Consider the following 15971-nt stretch of genomic DNA (forward strand, 5'->3'; position numbering starts at 1 on the left):
GCACAGAGTACAAAGTGCAAGGACCCGTGCAAGGATCCTGGTTCAAGCCCCCAGCTCCCCACCTGCAGGGAGGTCACTTCACAAGCAGTGAAGCAGATCTGCAGGTGTCTTATCTTTCTTTCCCCCTCTCTATCTTCCCCTCCTCTATCAATTTTTCTCTGTCCTATCCAATAAAGTGGGGAAAAAATGGCCACAAGGAGCAGTGGATTTGTAATGTAGGCACTGAGCCCCAGCAGTAACCCTGGAGGCAAAAAGATAAATAAAAGGGAAAAAATGGCCACCAGAAGCAGTATCCATCATAACACCAAGCTCTAGCGATAACCCTGGTGGCAAAAAAAAAAAAAAAAAGAGGTGGTGGTGAAAGAGAGACTTCCAGCGTTGACTGTCACATGCATCCAAAGGCCTCCTACTGTTCTCCATGCCGCCCTCAGACCCTGCCTGAATTCTGACTGGGGCTCCTCTGGCTTCATTTGTGCCCGAGCCCCACCATCTAGACCACAGACTGTGCACCCGGGACTTCAGATTCCTCTTTCTAATCAGTCTTGGTCTAATTTCCAGCCCACTTTCAGGATGTGTGCACGCGAGTGCAGACCACACTGCTGCCGTGTGAGCTGCTAGGCTTGGAGGAACCGAAATAGGCCTTGGCCCCGTGATCATGGGTAACCTTTCTGGGCACAATGGAGAGACCTGGAGAAGAGACAGACAGAGAGAAGGCCAAGGGCCACTTCTTCCTCCATGGTGATGCTTCTGTATTGTGTACCAATTCCATCTTGGCCTAATAGGTGGTTAGACACGTATATTGAGGGAGTTGGGCCTGGGGGAATCAGGCGGTAGCGCCACGAGTTAAGCGCACATGGCGCAAAGCGCAAACCAGCGTAAGGATCCCGGTTCAAGGCCAAGGCTGCCCACCTGCAGGGTGGTCGCTTCATAGGTGGTAAAGCAGGTCTGTAGATGTCTGTCTTTCTCTCCGCCTCTCTGTCTTCCCCTCCTCTCTCCATTTCTCTCTGTCCTTATCTAACAACGACATCAATAACTACAACAATAAAAAAACAAGGACAACAAAAGGGAAAATAAAATAAGATAAAAGAAACGTATATTGGTAAAGAGCGTTCAATGTACTTTATTTAAATTTTAATTTGGTCTGTGAACCAAGATATATGGGAAGTCATATCAGAACCGTTTGAGTTGTGTCTGTGAGCAAATGCTCGGATTGTGTTCAAGGTTGTAGATAAACTTTTCTCTGATGTCCTGGACCTTGGAATGGGAAAGTGGAACAGCCCCTCACTTGAGTTTTGGTGGCTGTAAGGGGAGAAATAAATTTCATAGTTGTAGACCTTTGGAGTTCTGGGGTCAGCTGTTCCTATGTTTTAATCTTTGATGAGGTGACTAATTCTAAAACGAAAAGATAACATTCGCCGATGGTGTGTGATTTCACCCACTTCACAGAGAGAACTGGCAGAACTTTGTATTACTCAGCACACAAAAGCACCGCACAAAAGAGCCTGGAAGAAATCCCAGGCATTTCTGGTGTCCAGTGAGCATGCATGCCTCCGCCCCTTACAATCGCAACGCTGATGTTCACGAATGTTGATACCCACTGAACTTGGAGGCCTCATTTCTGGTGTGAAAATGGGATCCTTAGTGCGTTCATCTTGCTTCACTTCCCTTGAGACCCTTCAAATACAGAATTCAGGGTCAGACCATGTGGGGGGGGGGGGGAAGCTGAAAAATCTACATAGACTCCCTAAAATACAGAATAGAAGATAAGTATCTTTTATAAAAAAAATTTTTTTATATTTATTTATTTATTTTCCCTTTTGTTGCCCTTGTTTTTTTATTGTTGTTGTAGTTATTATTGTTGTTACTGATGTCTTTGTTGTTGGATAAGACAGAGAGAAATGGAGAGAGGAGGGGAAGACAGAGAGGGGGAGAGAAAGACAGACACCTGCAGATCTGCTTCACCGCCTGTGAAGCGACTCCTCTGCAGGTGGAGAGCCGGGGGCTCGAACCGGGATCCTTACGCTGGTCCTTGCGCTTTGCGCCACCTGCGCTTAACCTGCTGTGCTACTGCCCGACTCCTGATAGTGTCTTTTTAAAAAAAAATTTTTTGAGAGGGGCCACGCTGTAAGAGGAGCAAGTTTTTGTTTTGTTTTGTTTTTGCCCCAGGGTATTGATGGGACTCGGTGCCTGCACTACCAATCCACTGCTCCTAGAGGCCTTTTTTCCCCTTTTGTTGCCCTTGTTGTTTATCACTGTTGTTATTATTGTTGTTGTCATTGCTGTAATCATTGTTGAGTAGGACAGAGAGAAATTGAGAGAGGAGGAGAGAGACAGAAGGGGAGAGAAAGACAGACACCTGCAGACCTGCTTCACCACTTGTGAAGTGACTCCCTTGCAGGTGGGGAGCCGGGGGCTTGAACCAGGATCCTTACTCTGGTCCTTTCACTTTGCAGTTTGCACCATGTGTACTTAACCCACTGCCGGGGTCTTTCCCTGGGCTTCACTGCTCTTAGCTCACTTTTTTTTTCAAATAGAAAGTGAGAGGCTACAATATTTATACAATAATATTTATGCACCTTTCCCATATTTGGGAGCTACTCTCTTCCCTGATCCAGCTTTCTAGCCCTTTTTCCAGCGATGACATCATCTCCCCAGACATTAACTTGGGTCCACCTGCATATCAGAGGTCAGGCTCAGGAAAAAACTAGTATAGTCATGGGCCCTTTGGAATATAATTAAAATAGGCCTACTAGCTATATTCAAAACGGAGATCCCAAATCTTCATCTGCACTATTCCAGCCTTTAGGTTCATGATTAGTCAACAATTTGTTCGACTTTATATGTCGACTCTTCTTTCAGTCACCAGATTTCAGATGCTACCATGATGCCAACCAGACTTCTCTGGGCAGACGACCCCACCAATATGTCCTGGAACTTCACTTCCCCAGAGTCCTAGGGAAAGAGAGAAACAGGCTGGGAGTATGGATCAATCTATCAACACCCATGTTCAGCGGGGAAGCAATTACAGAAGCCAGACCCTTCACCATCTGCATCCCACAATGACCCTGGGTCCATACTCCCAGAGGGATAAAGAATAGGAAAGCTATCAGGGAGGGGATGGGATACGGAGTTCTGGTAGTGAGAACTGTGTGGAATTGCACCCCTCTTATCCTATGGATTTGTCAGTGTTTCCTTTTTATAAATAAAAACTTTAAAAAAAAAAGAATCATATATGCAAATGACCCTTGGAAAACCATAAAGCTATATTCAAAAAAGAAAGAAAGAAAGAAAAAGGAAGAGGCAAAGGGAGAGGGGAAAGATACCAGAGCTGCAAAGCTTCCTCCAGTGTGGTGGGGTTGGATGGAGGCATCATGCACATGGCAAAGCAGCTGCAGCAGCCAGGGCCGCTATCTTTCCAGCTCAGTGGATATTCCTTATCACATTGCAGGCCCCTAAGGTACCTGGCTGGATCTAATCTCCTAGCTTGTGCCAAATGGAATTGTTTCAGTGAATGGTTTTCAGATCCTGTTGAATATGACAGCGGCTGGAGATAAGGTCTAACACGACTTTAAAAAAAAAGCCATCTGGTCCTCTCTGGAGGTGACACTGTGAGCATGGTCCAAAGAAATCTGATGCAGACATTTGTGACAGCAGTTACGCAACTGTGGCTGAAAAACATGTTTTCAAAGAGCTTTCACACAGTTTCATTTGTTTGGGTTTTTTTTTCCCCTTTTGTTACCCTTGTTTTATTGTTGTTACTGATGTCATCCTTGTTGGATAGGACAGAGAGAAATGGAGAGAGGAGGGGAAGACAGAGAGGCGGAGAGAGGTGGGAGTGGGGAGCCAGGAGTTTGAACCGGGAGCCTTACGCCAGTCCTTGAATTTCGCGCCACATGTGCTTAACCCACTGCGCTACCGCCCAACTCCCTCATTCGTTTTTTATCAAAACCTGTGAAAGAAGAAAAAATATTCTCTTTTCATGGGAGAGGAAAGTCAGCTTTATTATGCTTTGGCAATTTGCTTCAGTTAGGCTGTGGTGTTACTAATATTAACATACCATCTAGTAGACTCACATATATTATACCACACATTGGAGTAATAGTGTACTTTATGATCTGTGTAATATGTGTAGTGCTGGTACATGCTAATAATATATGATTTATATGTACATCCTGGAGGATCACAGTTACAACAATGCTAAGAACTCGGTAGCTCGTGGTTTGGGAGGTGGCTCAGTAGATAAAGCATTGGACTCTCAAGCATGAGGTCCTGAGTTCAAAGTTCAATCCTCAGCAGCACATGTACCAGAGTGATGTCTGGTTCTTTCTCTCTCCTCCTATCTTTCTCATTAATGAATAAATAAAAGAACTCAGTAGCTCAGCTCAGTTTTTGTTCTTTTTTTTCTCTTTTGATTCCTTGTTGAGTCCCAAATATGGCACAATTGTAGTAGCTTCTCTCTCTTCTGAACCACTGACCTCTTTCTGCTTTATCCTCTTCATATAAGACTGGCCTGCTTCTTGTGCTTTGCCTCAGGGCTCTTACTCTTAACCATCCTCTCTATCTGAAAAGCTGTTGTTCTTTAAGAACTCTGCACAGCTCACTCCTCCCGACCATTTACGTCTTTGCACAGTCGTCACCTCCTCACAGAAGCCTTCCCAGATAGTACCATATTGCATCAGGCTGCCTGTGCTCTGTGTTTTCCCATTGTACCGAAGCCCATCTGGGGACGTATTTCCTGTCTCCGAGTGCCATGCCCACCTAGACTCCGTGTGCACAGACTTCTCTCTGTCACTGACAGATCAGTGAGTATCTGGCACAGAGGCTCAGTGAGCTTTGCTGTGCAAGTGAATATTCACCAGGAGATCACACCACACCAGATGTGCCTGGAGAGTCAGGGTAGTGCCCGTGCCCGAGTCATTGTTAGGTCACTTCAGACACGGCGAATACTGGCTGAGGGAACGAAAGTAATCAGTGAGGAGGATATTTCTGGTCCACCTCAAGTGGAATGGAAGTACCTGTTACTTGCCAAGCGCCATTATACATTCCCCCTGGATTTTCTCCGCTAGAACTCACAGAGAGAGATTTCACATCCTCACACTTAAGGGCTGGGGACCTTGGGAAAGTTCACAACATCACCAACCATTCCTTCCTTTGTGGTCACTGCTACTGCTACCCCTCTTAACCCATGGTATCACTCATCTTTGTCATTGCTGGTCATTTGTCTGAGGCCAGGGTCCCTCTGACCCTTCCTTTAGCTGTCTTTCATTAACTCCCTCTCTCATCAACTATTGGGTATTCTTTAAACCCTTGCAGGTGGCTAGACAATAGTCCTGCCTTCTCTTCTGGAAAACTGGGCTTCTTCTCATGCCTTGGCAGAAAGTAGCCTGGCTTCCCCTTTTCTCCCTGTGACCCTGATTTCCTGGGCCTTCAAGGAGGTGGCACCATCAAGTCTCCTATGCTATTGTTCAATAGTCATTATTGTCCACTTAAAATAAACTTCCGGTTTCGTCTTTGAGGCCCTGCCTGGTGTTGACTTTGACCCTTGGCTTAAGCCTGCTCCAAGCCCATTTCCCCCCAGTGATATTTCCAGGACAGCAGACCCTTAAGTAGCGTCACTTGATTCAATGTCATTTCGTCATAGCTGATAAGAAAAAAGTCCCAGCTAATGCTGAGCCACACAATAAAATACAAGGACCTGCTCTCTTGATACATCAGTTTAAAGTCTTAGCTAACCTGTTAGCTGTGCTCATGAGGACTTCTGGACTCATAGTGTCATGGAATGAGCACTGGTCCAGGAGTCGGAGGACTTCCTGTGGAGCCCTTATAGCAGCATTAAGACATTGGGAAACCTCTTAACCCCATTCAACTTCAGTTGCTTCATCTGAAACATGGCGCTCATAATACTTCCTCAACCCAACCACTTCACAGGTTGCTTGAAGAACCCAGTGAGCTCTGCTATACCAAGCCAGCTAACTTAGATGGCACAAACACTTAGAGACGCCAGGCATTCTGGGAAGATGCCCTCTCCGCTGTTCTTTGGTGTGCCAGACTTTGGAAACTTCTCTTGGGGGTCTTGACTTCACCTACTTTCTGACCCAGTCTAGACTTCAAAAGCAGTTCTTTTAATATTACAACAACCTTAGAATTCTCTTTGTTTTATTAGTGATTTAATAATGATTGAAAAATTCTTTCTTTTTTTTAATATGTTTATTTTATTTATTTATTCCCTTTTGTTGCCCTTGTTGTTTTATTGTTGTAGTTATTATTGTTGTTGTCATTGTTGAATAGGACAGAGAGAAATGGAGAGAGGAGGGGAAGACAGAGAGGAGGAGAGAAAGATAGACACCTGCAGACCTGCTTCACCGCCTGTGAAGCGACTCCCCTGCAGGTGGGGAGCCGGGGTTCGAACCGGGATCCTTATGCCGGTCCTTGTGCTTTGCGCCACCTGCGCTTAACCCGCTGTGCTACAGCCCTACTCCCAATTCTTTGATTTCTTAACCCATTACCTTTTGATCAGTTTTTCAGTCCTAGATATCAGCTGTCAGATATGTGTAGCCTCTTTGCAGCCAGCTTTTCCAAGCCCTAAAAATCCGGAATTGATCTTATTGCTTTTCTGAAAGCCTTGCTCATGGGTAGAAGAGAGAGCACAATGCTTCTGCAAAGAGACTTTCATGCCGGAGACTCCAAAGTCCCAGGTTCATCAGCCAGAAACAAGCAGTGCTCCGGCCTCTGTCTGTGTCTCTCTTATCATTGAAATAAAACAAATAAAATATGTTTTAAAAATTTTGCTTCTTCAGCTACCATCCCCTTGGTGTTATCTTTTTCCCCACCATTACATCCTTTCTCTCTCTCCCACAAGTATTCTCTCTTAATTCTCCCTCTCGGTAAACAAGCGTTATTTTATTATGAGAGCTACTCATGCACATGTGGGGCTGTGGTTTGCAGCTGTCAGTTCTGCTTCCTGCTGCTGCTGCTGCAAGTCCTTCTGGGCCACCCAACACATGATTCCTTGACCATGTTTTCTCATGTCGACATTTTTAAGTGACTCTCCTCAATTAGGTTGCAAGTCCAAGTGTAAATTTTGGCAGGACTGACTCAGTAGTTAATCCAAGAATATTATTTATGAAACTTGGATTGAAAATCCTGGTCTTCCTCCAGTTTGGATCTCCTCCCCTCTTCCTTTATAACCCGTATGATCTGGATTTTCCATGTGGCAACTCAGCTATTTCCTCAGAAGTGAAAGAGAGGTGAAGCAGAGAATGCTGCACACCCGGCCTCTTCCTTCCAGACCTTCCCTCTGCACCTCTTTAAGTAGAAATAACAGGGGTGTTTGGGGTCTTGTTGAGGGTCTGTATTAGGATCTCTTTCCCTCTGCACCTCTTTAAGTAGAAATAACAGGGGTGTTTGGGGTCTTGTTGAGGGTCTGTATTAGGATCTCTTTCTCCTTTTTTTCTTTTCTCTCTTCTAGGGTGCGTTCCCCCTACTCTGCCCTTTCCCATTCCTTCCCATCAGCACATAAGAGTTGGCTCTTGTCCAGAGTTTTGTAAAATGTCGGTGCTGACTCTGGGAATTAAAATTGGCAGGGAGTCGGGCTGTAGTGCAGCGGGTTAAGCGCAGGTGGCGCAAAGCACAAGGACCGGCATAAGGATCCCGGTTCGAACCCCGGCTCCCCACCTGCAGGGGAGTCGCTTCACAGGCGGTGAAGCAGGTCTGCAGGTGTCTATCTTTCTCTCCCCCTCTCTGTCTTCCCCTCCTCTCTCCGTTTCTCTCTGTCCTATCCAACAACGACAACAACAATAATAACTACAAAAATAAAACAACAAGGGCAACAAAAGGGAATAAATAAATAAAATAAATTTAAAAAAAAATTGGCAGCAAGATTTTATTGAGCAGAGGAGTCTGGTGCTCTGTGATGGCATTTCAGACTCTAAACTGTTTTCTCCCCACCTCTCTTGCTTTTTCCCGTTCTTCTTTCTGGCTTAAGCTTGCTGTGGTCCCTTGTCCTCCCCCACTAGTGGAAGTAACAATAGCCCCAGTGACTCAGATCCTTAAGAGAAGTTAGGTCCTTCTTTCTTCTTCCTCATAAAGGACCTTTTGGAGATAGTTGGCAAAGAACTGGAAAGAGAGAGGAAGGTATGAAGAACTTGTCCTAAGTTCTAATCGTTTGTCCTAAAAATAACCAAAGGTGGCAGTTGTCACCGGTTTGAGACATTCTAGAGACTGATCTAGAATAGGCTCATCTAACATCTTTTCAAGACTGAATGAACTAAGCACACTTCATAACTCTTTTGTTTTGAAAGTCCCATTGTGTGTGTGATGGCAGCACTTAAACATTTAAGTAAATGAAGAGGCGAAGAGGAGTCAAGGACAACACATTGAGTTGTGCTTCAGTAAATCCTATAATTCACTGTGCATTCTCTCTTTTCAAATATTTTATTTATTTATTAATGAGAAAGATTGGAGGAGAGAGAGAAAGAACCAGACATCACTCTGGTACATGTGCTGCTAGGGACTGAACCCAGGACCTCATGCTTGAGAGTCCAGTACTTTATCCACTGCACCATCTCCTGGGCCATACATTGTGCATTCTCGATGCATCTTAAACTCGGCACTTCCAGCAAAGAGGAAGTGGGTTTTGAATTTGGCCAATTACCAAAGCCCAGAGAGGACTGCCATGGCTTAGTGGACTCCCAGTTTGTTGGAGAATGGGCCCTCTGTCCCAGAATGTCCAGGCCATTGTTTCCATGAGGTCTGAGTGGGTTGACCCCCAACTCTCCCTTTAGGTCGAGACAAGGGCAGGTTCCCCATGTCTCTGGAATTTATGACGGCTGGACCCCTGGACATGGGCGCTTTCGACACATGCCACCCCCCCCCCATTCCTTTTTTAATTAAAAGCCATGGATTACTGTGTTAACCTTAAACCCTCCAGCAAATCAGCAAAAGCTGATTGCTCGGCTGTCTCCTTTTTCCTCTCCCCTGCTGCTCTAAAGTGCCTGCAATTTACCTCTGGAAAAATGTACATTGTAAAGCTTATGATCAAACAGTCTGTTGGTCAAAATGTAACTACACATTGTGTTGCTCTGTGTTTGGGTTAATGGAGACCCCAGACCTTCCCCTGAGTTACGGCCTGTATCTACCTGCTTTTTCCTTCAGTAAAAGAATTGTCCCACTGAGGCTTTCCCAGGGCTGACTGCCCTGTCTCTCTGTGCACTTTGCCCTCCGCACGCTGACCCCCAGGACTCCCAGGGGGCCGCTCTGACTCTCTCCTCAGCTGGCCAGAGTGAGTCGCACCAGTTGGCCTTGAAGGGTCAGGATCATTCTGGGCCTCCTTGTCTGGAGCCTTCACATCCGTTCTGACTGAGGCTTGCTGTCCTGAAGCATCTCTCTCATTGATGAACTTCAGACATTTAGAACAGAAGCTTTAGGGGCCAGGAAGCGTCACACTGAGCTGAGCACACATGCTGCCATGAACAAGGACCTGGATTCAAGCCTCCTCTCCCCGTTTTATGAGCAGTGAAGCAAGGCTGTAGGTTTTTCTCTTTCTCTCTCCCTATCTCCTCCTTCCCTCTCAATTTCTCTCTGTCCTATCAAATAAAAAGGAAGGAAGAAGAAAAAGTAAACATACTCAGTCCTTGAAAAAGTCTACTTAGTTCTATAAAGTTGATACTATAAATCATCAAAGTTGGCTTAAGTCCATTTGGAAAACTCAACGGTAAAATATTTTGAATAATTTAATAATGATGGCAACTTCTTCATTCCCTAAAAGAGATTTTTTTAAAAGCATACATAAAGTAAGCCTGATAAGAAAGCGGTTGTTTTATTCTTTCGGCTAGCTCCAAAGATGTTACATGCTTATGCTGTATATGGATGGAATTTGACTTGTCACCTCTGTGCCAGATTCTCAGACATTCTAGCATGTGGCTGTGAGTTTTTTTTGCCAGAATCACTCCAGATCTGCAAATCAAGCTGGATATCATCATCTGCTGATAGATGATGACAGGCAAATGCTCTTCTCACTTAGAGTCCAGGGAGGACCAGGCCTGCAGAGTCCTGTCTCTATCTGCCCTGCCCTGCCCTGCACTAACCTCCCCTACTTCCAGTGGGGACAATGAGCACTTCCTCAAGAGTCTGGTTTTGACAGGGCTGGGAGAAATCTGGTTGCTTACAAGAGAAGGGTTATAACCCCACAACATGTTTATCACCCATTTTATTGCTGACGCCTGCTTTCAAAGGAAGATCTGTCGTGCTGTGTAAGACAAAAACAGTCAACCTCTCTGACAGCAGTGCAGTTTGTTCCCAGGGAGCAAGGCACACCAGATCTTCATAAAAACGGGTGAGGTGCGGGGGTGAGGGGCTCCCACCTTCCCTTCTCTCAGTGGCTGGCAGCAGTTAGGCTCCATTATGTGGGCTCCCGGGAGCCTTTTGTTTGATGTCTATGGTTCTAACCTCAATTAGCTGCTCTGAGCAAGAGAGGAGGAGGGTGCAGTTTTCAACCCCAGTTTCACAGCTTCATCTCCCTCCCTCCCCCCCCCTCCCCACCCCCCTTTCTCTCCTCTGTCTGAAGCCTGGAGATCCGTGCAGAGGCCAGTGTTGTGGAATGACTTGAGGGCTACTCGTCATGGTTTACAGTGATTTGTGGGTGTGTTGATAGGTAGTGGCTAGAGGCGTGGGAGCAAGATGACTAGAGACAGGTAATTTTGCTTGCTGCTGCCTCAGTCTCCCTCCCCTCCTTCCTAATTGTGTTGCCCTGTGGCCATGCAGGAGTCACCAAGACATGGGACCCGGGCCTGGCCCGGCCTGTTCTAGACCATTTTCGCCACTGAAAGCTTAGTAGCAGCTTGTGGAGCCTGTGAATAGAATACAGAAGGGAGAACATGTGAGGCACTTAGTACAGCTCCTGGCATCACTCACCCCGTCAACATGTCCAGACGTGTGAGGTCAGATTCTTAGCAAGCAGCCAGAGCACCTGTGGCACACATGAAGTAGCGACGGAACTCTAGAGGTTACCAGGAAGAGCTGGTGTGTTTTGTTTTGTTTTGTTTTGTTTTGTTGCAGAGCTGGGATCTTGAGCTTGCAGGATTTCACAGCTGAGGGTTGTGTTTTCATTCAGAGAGAGAGAACAGGGGAGAGAAACCACTGTATCAGTGTTTACTTCACTGCCATAACATCTACCATGTGGTGCCAGGCTCAAGGCAGACAGACACCTGGTGAACCGTCAGGCCTGAGAAGCTGGCATGTCGGTCTCTTCCTGAGGCTCTTAGTTGCTTTAACCCTGTGTGTGTGTGTGTGTGTGTGTGTGCGCACACACACACACACACAATTCTTTGTCCCAGGGGATGGCCCCCATGACAGGATCCCTCAGGCTTATTTGTATGTTGGCATCCACAGTCTTGGTGGTACCATTTCAAGGTGAACCCCCCAGGAATAGGTGAAGCAGACCCCGAAGTGAGTAGGACTCTTAGTCACTGCTTCCTCCCCTGCCTGAACCCAGTCACTCCACACCTTGTTAGGACTCATTTTCAGGAAAGTTCTGAAGAAGTCTGCAGCACTGGCCTGTCTTTAGTAAGCTTCTCCCCACCTGGATGTGGTGGGCTTTGGAGACGTGCTAGCAGATGGCGTGGGGGGAGGGGGTCCAGTGTCTCCTCTGGGGGAGTCAGTCCCAGCAAATAAAACCAGGAATAATTAGTCACCAATCAAATGCTCAGGCTTGTATACTACTGACCCAATATGGGCGCAGCTAAATTGGGGGGACCTTGTGCTGTGCCTCACTGAGCCACAGCGGACTGGGTTCCAACAATGTATCAGCTTCATAAGCCTAGGGCAGCTTACCCCACATCCACTTACAAATCAGACCAGTCTTCACTTTAAGCATTTTGTAGTAAAACGTGATTACAAGATAAGGACTTTTCCTTTCCTTTCCTTTCTTTCTTTCTTTCTTTCTTACTTTCTTTCTTTCTTTCTCTTTTGCCTCCAGCGTTATTGCTGGGGCTCTATACCTGCACTATGAATCCACTGCTCCTGGAGGCCTTTTTTTCTTTTCCCCTCATTGCTGTTATTATTGTTATTGCAGTTGTTGTTGTTGGATAGAACAGAGAGAAATCGAGAGAGGAGAAGACAGAAGCGGGGCGGCAGGGAGAAAGACACCTGCAGATGTGCTTCACCACTTGTGAAGCAACCCTCCTGCAGGTGGGGAGTCGGGGCTCGAACCAGGATCCTTACGCCAGTCTTTGTGCTTTGTGCCATGTGCACTTAACCTGCCGTACTGCTGTCCGGCCCCTTGAATACATCTTTAAAAAATTAAGCTAAAACTACAGCTCATTCTTACTAGACTTTCTAGCGTCTGTCTCAGTCAGTGCCCGGCATGCACAAGGCTTCATGAGTGTTTGTGTACAGCCACCTCCATTGACTGTTACCTCCTGCCAGTGGCTTTTGCAAAGGTCACCAATCCACCACCTTTTGCTTACCAGCCTCTCTGCCCATGTGCCAACCTGCACACAAAAATATTCTCAGGGCCATCCGCACCAACAGATTCCACGCTTCTGCCTGCCTGCCCTTCCAGTAAAGCAGGCCTGCCTGTTGATACCTGCACTGCTTTGAAAAGTCACCCTGGCCCCAGCTGATGTAAGAGGAATTCAGTTTGATTCAAAGTCTCTCGACTTAGGATCTCCATCTCTTTCCCTCTCTTTCCCCAGCACAAGTTGAGCCACAGGTAGGCTCATTGGTCGGGAAACACTGTTTGGCCACTTGTGGCCACTGTTTGGTCCTCTCTTTCCCCCTGCCTGGGAAAGAGAGGACCGGAGGCTTGAACATACTGTAGCATGCGCACTCGGCTAGGCGCACCACCACCTGGCCCCCTAATTTTTTTAAAGATTTTTTAACTTATTTATGTAATTTGATCAGAAAGAGAGAAATTGAGAGAGAAGGGAGAGAGACAGAGATAGACACCTGCAGACCCACTTTGCCATTTTTGAAGCTTTCCTCCTGCAGGTGAGGACTGGGGTGGGAGGGTTGAACCTGCGTCTTTGTGCATAATCATATGTGCACTTAACCAAGTGTGCCACTGCCCACCCCCTAATTTTTTTAAAGTACAAGAGTAACTTCACCACTTGCAAAGCTTTCCCCCTGCAGGTGGGGACTGGGGACTCGAACCCAGGTCCTTGCTCATTGCAACATGTGCGCTCAATTAGGTTGATCGCCAGCAGCACACGTGTCAGAGTGATGTCTGTTTCTTTCTCTCTCCTCCTATCTTTCTCATTAATAAATAAATAAAATCTTTAAAGAAAGAAAGAAAGTCTATATCCTCAGATTTTATGGTTCTTACAGGTGAGTGGAAACAACAGAATTCAAACCTAGGCTTTCTGGTGTCACACAGAGCACTCTTTCTGATATGCTAATGGCTTTGCATGATTACTTTTGGCCAAATCAAGTATATATTTCTTGCTTTATCATTTTCTAGCGCAAGCATTCGAGAAAAAATGGGGAAGGGGGACATCCCCAAGTAATAGTTCCCCATTTAAAAAACAAACAAACAAACAAACAAACAAAAACGACCCTGGTCCCGGAGGTGGTGCAGTGATAAGGCTTTGTACTCTCACCTCCCGGACCACGGATATAGACTTCCTGTAGTGTCCTGCCAAGACTGTCGGCCACAAGTTCTGTAAGCAAGTCTTTCCTTGACTTGGGATTTTCAGTCTTCACCTTTAACACTTAACGAATGTAGCAAATCAGGACTTTGCAAATTATGGTCTGTTGGTATGCATGAGACCCCTTCTGTTTCATTTGGTTTAAATCCCCCCTGCTTAACACTATTCTATTTACATAACCACTTCATTCTATTTACATAACCACTGTTAACAAGTTCCACCCTCCCTCCAGGGCATCTGTGGTTCAGTGATAGGATTCTCGCCTAATCTGCCCCCTCTTTGTCACACTCTGATTTTCACCAGTCACTTTTCTCTCCACCCTCTCTCTGTCACATCCTGTTTCCACCTTACTTGGCAAGTATATATAAAGACAGCATTGTGAGTTTTACAGTACTTTACCTAGAGTTTAGCTTAGCTCGGCTGCATCCTGCATGAATAAAGAGATACTGCCTACAGCTCAACCATGAGTCCCTGGTCGTCTGTTACCCGCCGGTGAAGCCAGCCCGGAGAAAACAACAACACTGGTCTCTGAGAAAATCGGGCCCATCTCTCTTTTTTTTTTTGTTTTGGTCTCCAGGGTTATCACTGGGGCTCAGTGCCTGCACTACTAATCCACTGCTCCTGGAGGCTATTTTTTCCCTTTTTTTGTTTCCCTGTTGTTACCATTGCTATTATTATTGTTGTTGTTGCTTCTGTTGTTGTTGCATAGGACAGAGAGAAATGGAGAGAGGAGGGGAAGACAGAGAGGGGAGAGAAAGACAGACACCTGCAGACCTGCTTCACCGCCTGTGCAGCGACCCCCCTGCAGGTGGGGAGCTGGGGCCTCGAACTGGGATCCTTCCGCCGGTCCTTGCTTTGCGCAACATGCACTTAAGCCACAGCGCTACTGCCCAACTCCCATAAATACGTCTTTTAAGAGAACACCTTGGGTTTAAATCCTGGAGCTTCTGTATACTGGCTGGCTAATTTTTTAAAAATGTTTGTTTATTTATTTATTTACTTTCCCCTTTTGTTGCCCTTGTTTTTTTTTTATTGTGTTGTAGTTATTATTGTTGATATTGATGTCGTCATTGTTAGATAGGACAGAGAAATGGAGAGAGGAGGGGAAGACAGAGAGGAGGAGGAGAGAAAGACAGACACCTGCAGATCTGTTTTCACGGCCTGTGCAGCGACTCCCCTGTAGGTGGGGAGCGGGGACTCGAACCTGGATCTTTACACCGGTCCTTGCTCCTTGCGCTTAACCCGCTGCACTACCTCCTGACTCCCCACTGGCTGACTAATTTTTAGCCAGGTTAACTCACCTCTGGGTCTCCGTGGACAAGAAGGAGGAAGAGTGAGATTACCCTCATAAAGACTCTTCAGGATTTAGTGAAGCAGCCTGTCTGTAGTCAGTATTAGTCCATATTAGCTTGGCTCCCTGGCCCTCAGCTCCATCGCACCGTTGCCGCCTCCTGTAGCATAGTCTTCCCTTTGTTTATGAACGCTCAGACTTACCAAACAACAGTGGTTACTCCGGGATCCCTCCAAGTGCCAAAGCCTTCCTTTCAGAATTTATTACAGACCAGAGTATCAGGTAACAGGGTCTTGTATTTTCACTGCCAACCAACTTCTAAAACCTTGATTTCCAGATACCTCTCTCTAGAAGGTGCCCCTTGCACAATGTAAAGCCTGCATTCCCTGGGGGACTTCAGAATTTGTTTCCTCTAAAACCCAGAGCCTGAAAGATAGAGGAATCCATTGTGTAAACCACAAGCAGGCTTGCCTGCGGTGGGCCACTGCAAGGCCCCACACCAAGTAGCCTGCTCTCAGAGGAGAGTTTAAAGGTATGTGTGCAGAAGCCTTGCCTTTTCAGAGGAACCTCTGCATTAAGCTCTCAGAATCTAATTACCCACGTGCTATCTGCCTCCCAGAACCACTCATGCCTGGTCAGATTGAATTTAAAGTTCAGGAAATGTCAACAAAAGGAATCAGAAGCAAAGATCTCTCCCAGCCTCTGAAGACTCCCAGTCTGCGCCCTGAGCCTCCCTCCTCCAGGGTATGCCAGGCCCGGGAAGCCCAGTGAGTAACCTGCTGTATCTCTCTCTCTCTCTCTCTCTCTCTTTTTTTTTTAACATCTTGGCCCTTCCCACCCAGACTAGAGAGGATGAAGTGGCAGACAGGCGGGCAGACGGTGGTGAGTCCCGTTCAAGCACACCAAGAGCAGACCTGTAGCTGCACCCACATTCTGTTCTGGACCACTTGCCGCCACTTTCACCCCACACTCGGAGAAGCCAGAGCCCCAGCGGGGGGTGTGTGTGTGTGTGTGTGCTGCAGGGATGTCCCCCCCCA

General features: G+C 46.5%; 1 protein-coding gene and 1 long non-coding RNA gene across 3 annotated transcripts in view; one reads left to right on the plus strand and one right to left on the minus strand.

Moving 5' to 3' along the window:
• STON2 (stonin 2) overlaps positions 1-15971 on the plus strand; it is a 112804-nt gene that overhangs the window by 26843 nt on the left and 69990 nt on the right. The gene's annotated exons all lie outside the window — the stretch shown is intronic.
• Positions 1044-15696, minus strand: LOC132535450 (uncharacterized). The gene is made up of 3 exons (XR_009547259.1): positions 14945-15696; positions 10912-11087; positions 1044-1299 (listed from the first exon to the last, which is right to left on the minus strand). It is a non-coding gene; the product is annotated as an uncharacterized LOC132535450 (long non-coding RNA).

This window comes from Erinaceus europaeus, chromosome 22 (genome assembly GCF_950295315.1).
Source record: "Erinaceus europaeus chromosome 22, mEriEur2.1, whole genome shotgun sequence".
NCBI classification, from domain to species: Eukaryota; Metazoa; Chordata; class Mammalia; order Eulipotyphla; family Erinaceidae; genus Erinaceus; species Erinaceus europaeus.